The sequence below is a fragment of the Argentina silus genome (genome assembly GCF_951799395.1).
Source record: "Argentina silus genome assembly, chromosome: 5".
NCBI classification, from domain to species: domain Eukaryota; kingdom Metazoa; phylum Chordata; class Actinopteri; order Argentiniformes; family Argentinidae; genus Argentina; species Argentina silus.
Genome location: NC_139659.1, coordinates 5,793,092 through 5,801,644, shown reverse-complemented (window position 1 = coordinate 5,801,644; position 8,553 = coordinate 5,793,092).

Sequence of the window (8,553 nt, the reverse complement as noted above, 5' to 3'; positions counted from 1 at the left end):
TGTGCAACTGTTGTTCGTCCACGTGTTACTATCCACGCGCCATGAATACCACAAATAGTGGTGGAGTAAGCTCAAAACAGACATTAATCTTTACTATATGAGCTTTTATGGAAAGGCTTTGAGATGTTATAAATTAGACAGTTAATTTAGTCTTGGCTTTGCTCTTTCAATAGTGAACTCTAGACTAAAGGTGATGCACACATATGTAGCTAATATGATAGTTCTTGAAAAAACGACTCAAGACACTGACTCATGGTTGTAGATGCCATCATGGCAGTCTATAGTGTGGTAGCCTATACGTGTTGGGAGTGCAGTTTGCATAATTTCATGTATGCATAATGGCTTGTGTGTGTGTGTGTTTTATGTGTGTGTGTGTGTGTGTGTTTTTTATGTGTGTGTTTTATGTGTTTTGTGTGTGTGTGTGTGTGTGTTTTATGTGTGTGTGTGTGTGTGTGTTTTATGTGTGTGTGTGTGTGTGTGTGTGTGTGTGTGTGTGTGTGTGTGTGTGTGCAGTGATCTAGATTCAGATAGCATGCTACATTAGATTCAGAGGGTGGAAGTAGTCTCCTATGAGATGTACCCCGCCCCTTCTCCTCTCATACATGGCCAATAAAGAGAACGTGACATAGTCATCTGAGCTGACACACTGGAAATGCTGTAAAACCCTGAAAAGCTCATAACATATTTTGTAGTCATATTTCTTTATCAAGGGGTGTGTATCCAATATCATGCTCAGTATTTATTTTTCAGCAATTATTTCAAAGTGCAGTATTGACACTATCCAACTGTCCCACAGACTCTATTGTGGCTTCAAGTTTCTGTTTAACACTGCACAGTGCACACTGTCCCTCATCTCCTCAGAAGTCTGGCATTCCACAGGGTACCGATGTGGTTTGTACAGAGAAAAGCTGCTTCAGACTGACAGTACAATGATATTCCCTTCATACAAAGGTTAGACAGCTCTGTCTGCATTTCTATCTGAGTCTGTGTACTGTAGAAGAACCACAGCAGCTCTGGGGTCAGTGTGGGGTCAGTGTTCCTCACTTCAACTCACAGTTTTAGTGTTTTCCTACTCCATTCTGGTATGCTTTCATAGAGAGGTTTCTACATTGTTAATTGCATTATAGGAATAGTACCTCATTTGTAAACACTACCCTTTTAAACTTTAAAGGTAGACTCAACGATATGACATTACCACAGAAGTGATTGAGTCTACCTTTAAGTGTTATCAAAATGTATTTATGTTAATCAAAATATACATACAGTAAGTATAGTCTACAACAGCCAAGTGGTTGTCAACAAGGAAATATTAAATGTATTTAAATGTTTCATTGTTGAAAATGCAGTGCATGTCTTTACACACACTCGTGTGTGTTGGTACCATTGCATCCCGCAAGCTAGCAGGGACACTGTTCTGCCATTAAAAGAGAAGTAATTCCCACCTTAGTTATAATATGTCAGAAAGGACATAAGGTTCCAAAGGACCCTGTGTTGTTTTGTAACACAACTGGGTCTTGACTAATGCAGTTAATTAGTGAATCGAGGGGAAATCAAGAGGTAAAAGAAATGTTGAAAAAATAAAATCTAATATAAATATTAATATAAATAGATTCATAAGACGCTTTGTGTGAGGTACGTATAAAGCATGAGCTTAACTTGGCATTATTATGATTTTATTAAGCTATCACAGTATGTTATTGCTGTGTATGCAGATTTACTACAGTATATATAATGCAACTCAGTGATACAGTCATCCTTACATGGCCTACATCAATCAACAACAATTTAGCACTGACTGTGTATTAGAAATGGAAAATCATGATCATTTCATATTGTGTTACACAAAAAGGTGTGGCCACTGTTAAACAGAGAGCACATTTGGCTTCACCTAGTGGTCACCACCTCTATTCACCTCACTCAGGTGTACTGTACAATAAATCTTTTCCAGAACTTTCTCTCTTACAATAGTGATTAACAAAGAGTTTTTTTTTTGTTTTATTAACAGTTTTTTTTTATTATTATTTGTATTACTAACTGTTTATTAGCATGTTATCATCATAGCTGGCACAGTGTTGAATGGGGTATGTTGAGGAGGAGTTTGGGACGGTAAGTCATATGCAGCCCCTCAGGACTGATCATCAAGAGCGGTAGAATGCATCTGGACATACTATGCTTATATCTGTGATGGGTGAGTCAGTCAGACAGTCTAGTAAATCACTACCTCACCACTAAAGGAAACAACATCTGAAGAAACACAGTGGCAGAAGGCATGTTAGAAATACAAATTAGAAACATGGGGCCATAAATTAGACACACATATTAGAGACCCACATTTCTCAACTCATTAGAAACACATTGATACACACATTGGATACTATATGAATTGAAAGCTTCCTTATGTTTTGGATGCACATAAAAACAGTAAAAACACACATTTTCTTTTCCCCAACAACCTTTTCTCCATTGACCTTTATTTGGAGCGATTTACCTTCGTATAGCAGTTGCTGTCAGTCCATTGTATGTTGTGCTACAGTAGATTACGATGACTCACAGACAGCATCAAGGGAGGACAATATTTTCCATCTGGAAATCATGTCCATGCAGGGATTTCAGTAGTTCAGTAGTGCTATTTCCCTAACCACTGAGTGACTTATTTTTGTTAGGCTACATCGGCAGCAAAAGGTCAAAATGAAATTTTCTTTCGCGGGGAGAGAGAGTCGATTTTCACCATCTTTAATGTATTATTGCCAAAATACATTGGTCTACAGTATTCAGTCAGAAAATATGGCTGTATATTATTTACTGTATTCAGTTAACACAAAGCTACGGTAAATGGGTATTGTTTTGTACAAGGCTGTATTTGAGGCGCTCTGCATGTGTATATGAGGTTGTATTCTGAGACGCTCCGTATGTGTGTATGGGGTTGTATTTAAGCAGCTTATTGATTGGGGTATTTGGTTTCTTCGGCACAGCTCTTCCGTGGCGCTTCCACTGAGGGGTTGCCATGGTGATGCAGCATGCAGGCTTGGGCATAGGTATCTTTTGGCCTCGACTGTAATCAATGTGGCGATGGTTTTGGCTGGAGCAGTGTTCAAATTAGTCTCTAGAGAGACTAAACAGACGAAACAATGGAGGAGATTTTTTAGATGGAGTGTGTACACTGAAGTGAGTACTCTATTACAGGAGGTTCTCTCTGCAGTTGCACTCCCAAAATGTCTGTTATTCAGAAATGGTTGTACACTGTGAGTGTGTGTGTGTGTGTGTGTGTGTGTGTGTGTGTGTGTGTGTGTGTGTGTGTGTGTGTGTGTGTGTGTGTGTGTGTGTGTGCGCATGTGCATGTCTGTGTCTGGGTGTGTGCACACAATCCTGTATTCTCCCAATGTAAAATGAACACTTATTGATTTAGCTATTATAATGAGAAGGTACCAGATAGTCTGAAACAAACATGGTGGATGACTGGTGGCTGGTTATATTCGGTGGGAATGGAGATTTGTCATGGAAAGAGCTGACCCTGCCTGCTGATGAGACCTGAACAACAGAATAGATCTAAAATTGGGTTTCCTGTCTCTATCTCTGACTGATCATGTGAAAGGAAGACAGAAACAAGTTAGAGTAAAGAGCATATAATCAGTGTTCCCCTGGGAGACCGTGCTGTTGCAGTCAGACTTCTACCAATTCCTCTGTTTGTAATTTTCTATCAAACTGCAAAAAGTCGAAAAGCAGATGACAAATGGAATAGGAAAACTAAATAAAGTACTGTAGGCCCATACCTATACTAACAAATGCCTAATTTGCTGTATACATATTGTGGATATGTATGTGGATAATTTCCCTACTCAAAGGCATTTTTGCATGAAACACTTCAATCCTCTTCATTTTGTATAGTCCATATTTCCCCTCCTTGGCAACCATTTTGGCACCAGGGTAGCCTGTTTTCACAGGGAGCATATCCGCCTGTAGTGAACGTTACCAGCTGCTATAAATAACCTGGGCTGAGGAGGTAGCCATGGTAACATCAAAGCCAATGCAACACCAAGAATGCTCTCCAAAACAGAACAGGGATGGAGCTCTGAGATTTTTGTGCCTTGCATGGTTAATCCGTATCTCCATTGTTAAACCGGATTTCATCATTTTTAAAATAATATACTGACATGAACAGGATTTAACAACTGGACAAGACATAAGTGATTGATATATTAAATCAGATCAGAGTCCAGTCTTATCATGCTCGATTTGATCTCTTGTTCAAATGCCATACCATATTATTATGTTGCATTCACACAATACACATATACAGTATAAGTCATATCAGTGCCAATGTCACTTTTTATTTGCACACATAAGGACACGGTGTGTCTATGTACGTGTGGACATGTACAGATAAGTCCATGTCTGCATATGTACATATACACACATAGCCAGATAAAGGACAGACAGACACACACGCACACACACACACACACACGCACACGCACACACACACACACACATGCACGCACGCACACACACACACACACACACACACAAACACACACCCTTCATTAGCTCAGTTCCCTAGAAGGCTCTCTAGAGAATAACCATGCACTGGAATGTAATAATAATGTACAATGCATTATTAACAATCTAGCTATGTGACTATTCTGACCAATCATCTAAGCCCACTTCTCAAGAAGTCTATGCCAACATTTCCCATTGTGTATTTAGATATAGAATAATTATCTAATTCAGCACATTCATAATGTAAATTGTGACACACCTAATGTTTCTTATTGTGGTAAACCCTAACCGAACTTAGTCTTTGTTAACACACTGCTGAATGTGCTGATCTGATAGGGGGTCTAAACTGCTATTCAATCTCATAAAATGTAATTCTCCTTGGGATTGGGTTTAAATGAGATCCTTCCATTCCACCACCCCAAATACACTCTCGCTCTCTCTCTCTCTCTCTCTCTCTCTCTCTCTCTCTCTCTCTCTCTCTCTCTCTCTTCTCTCTCTCTCTCTCTCTCTCTCCCTCTAATGACTGCACACACACAGACACACACACACACACACTCGCGCAGACACACACACACACTCGCGCAGACACACACACACACACACACACACACACACACACACACACACACACACACACACATACCACCCCACCCCACCCCTTGTTAAAACTGTCACTCCACAGCCAGCATTATCCCTTATCCCATTTCTCCACTGGCTTAGTGGTTGGGACAGACATTATAGGCTTACTCCTAGTACACATGGCACATGAGGAGTTAAAAGATTCTGTAGTGTATCAAACAGTAAACCTGTTCCTCTGTTATTAACTAATTACCTCCCCAAATCAGTCAGGACCAGGCTGAACAGAACATGTAGGCAACATGATGATGATGATACACTTGGACGTTGGCTATAGCCTGTTCTCTCCTGTGAAATACACGGTGCCCACGCTTTTTAATGATAGCACAGATGTTACAGTTGACCTCAGAGATTTAGCAGGGTGGTGGTGGGGGGTAGTGGGGAATGTTGGCCTGGAGGCATTTCCCCAGAATCTGAAGAGCATAGTATGAACAGAATACAAACACACGCGCACACACACACACACACACACACACGCACACACACTCACACACACACACACAGACTAAGGTGAGGTTGGCTGTAACCCCTTCCAATTAATCTGATTAAAATCACCATTTGAATGTGAAGTAGCAGCGCTATTAATCTTCATTATAGGGAGATTCAATGGGAAGGAGACTAGCCTTTGACAGCACACTGAATACACTGGCTCATGACTCAACACTGAGATGAACTGAGCTGAGAGAAGACTATACAGTATGTGTTTGTGGTACAGAAGAAAATCTGAGTGAATAGCCTACAGTACACTCTAATAAAGACATATAATTATCTTACAATGTTTTCACTAAACTGTACTCGTGGGAGCTACTGCATGTGGTTGGTAATGTATCATCATAATGTGCAATAAGTTCTAGCACTAATAATGATCTATTGTTTCTCAATACAATAAGGCCATGCAAACTTGATTAATCGTTTAACAGATTAATTTTCAGAAATGGCAAACGAGCAAAAAAACAAAACAAAACAACACTATCAACGTGTATTGAGTGGACGAATATCCAGCTTAGATGGAAAAGTATGAGAAATATTATCCTTCAGTACATTTAACATTAATGAGAGATCTTAGATTAACTCATTGATGTGTTGGTTATGGAAAGGTGAGACAATTACCTCATTGTGCTATTTATAAGTCATATGTATCCCAATCCCGGGGTAGGCCTATGCAGTATACATTATTTTAAATGACTGGTAAAATTAAAATACTGCTATTTAAACATCAGCCATGTTTGACCTCAAACCTATGAAGCATATTCAATTGTAGCCTTATGATGAAATAACTTGGACTTCGTAAAATACAACACTGCCCCTTTAAGACCTCAGTCAGCCCTCAGCCAGCCAGTGTGTCTATCTTTTACATTTACATTTATGGCATTTAGCAGACGCCTTTATCCAAAGCGACTTACAGCAAATACATGTGTTTAAGTAAGTGAATCATCTATCCAACAGTCATCATAAGACAAAGTAATCAATGCTCACATATCACATCACAGCTCACATCTCACATCTCACATCAATGCTATCTTGCATCGAACAGCACTAAGTTGACAGTTGAGATTCCTAACTTTGAATTCTCTGCTTTGCTCTGCTGTCAGCTTTCATGTTTCAGCTACTGTGCTGCTAGTCGTGGCCATATGTAATCGCCTACTTCACTCATACTTTGTACCAGCCCAGAAGACTATACATTAACCATATTAGTATCAGCTTTTTTTAAATTTTAAGTGAAGTGGATCATTCAAACAATTAATCAAGTTAGTAGGACCGAAGTCTTACTGTAATGTCTTATGTCAGACCATGATCTGGATCCGTATTCAGTAAGAGTGTTGATCTAGCATCAATTTTGCTTTTGTATGACTGTCTGTCTGTTTGTCTGTCTGTCCATCCATCCGTCTATCCATCTATAGATCTACAGTATCTATCGAGAAGCCAGCTTAAGACCATTAGGTTCTAAGTGTGCCTGCATTTGAAGGGTCTGAGCAGAATTCTAAGCCCTACAGTATACAGCGTTTTTAAAGTGGGGCATTTGTAAGAAAGTATGTCTTTGCAGATACAGACATCTTAGTGTATGAATAATATACAGTTTACCTCCCAAGCAGATGAATAATGAAATTTGAAATGTTATTCTCTCCGTGCTGTCTCGGGAGAGCAAGAGGTTTTTGGCTAGTTGACTGTCACAGACGTACGGGTAATGGAACCCATCTTTATACAACTCTCCCTGCTTTCTGACCATAGCTCCAGTTTCTGGCTTCATTTTGGGTCATGTTCATTAGGCTTGAAAGAGGATGCCTATACCTGAAGAATTGGCCCCAATAAGAACAGATTTCAGATTTTTTACGTAGCAAAATGTTTGTGCGTACTGAATACTACTAGGTTTACGAAGCTAATACCTTACTGTATGTAGCTTCAGCATTTCTAAAGCATTTTGGAATACGCATTCATAATGTCTTACGGCTGATGTTCCAAACATACAGACACACAGAGACACTGTATAGAACCCGCAGGAAGATCTAAAAAGGCAATCCGCATGACTCACATACCTCCATTCAGAGTAGCTCAACATCTCACTGTTGGGTTTGAAGAATTAAAAGGGCTTAATTAGTAGCTGACGATTCAGTATGAATTGCATAAACACTCAGGAATACAACGGTTTTTGTTTGAGCGATGTCACAGTGACATCTGTGACATTTTCGTCACGGTCTAGTGGAAATGAAAAAGGAAGGGAGGGCACTAATCTGGATGCATTATGAAACCATATTTGGAGCTAAAAAGACAACATGAGAAAACAATGCAACTCTGCCCTGGGGATGTAACCTGAATCTATCAGTGCAAACAACCATGGCCATCGAGCGGAAGAGAACATTTGGGCAGCACGATGCAGGAGGCTTGTGTAAGGGGAGCCGGAGCAGAGACTGAGCACAGGCCAAGGACAGATCCATCTGAGCTTAACACAACCTAACGCAGTCAAACAGAACCAAGGACAGGCCAAACAGAACTTAACAGAACCTTCCATGCATTATTTAACAGCCAATCAGAGGGCTGTATTTAACAGCCCTCTGATTGGCTGTTAATTACAGCCCTCTGATTGGCTGTAATATTGAGCCCTCTGTATTTAACAGCCAATCAGAGTGCTGTATTTAACAGCCCTCTGATTGGCTCTTAATTACAGCCCTCTGATTGGCTGTAATATTGAGCTCTCTGTATTTAAAAGCCAATCAGAGGACTGTATTTAACAGTGTAAAGTAACACTTGGAAATTCTGGTTAGGAGTGAGTTACAGTCCCACAAATGCGCCTGACAGTGAACACATATTAAGACGTGAAGTAAATGTCATTGTTTTAATTGTGTTCAACTCCAGGCGGTAAAGCTCTTGCCCTCCAGAAGAGTTGCCTGTGATTTATGAGCCAATTTTATTGATGAGAACACT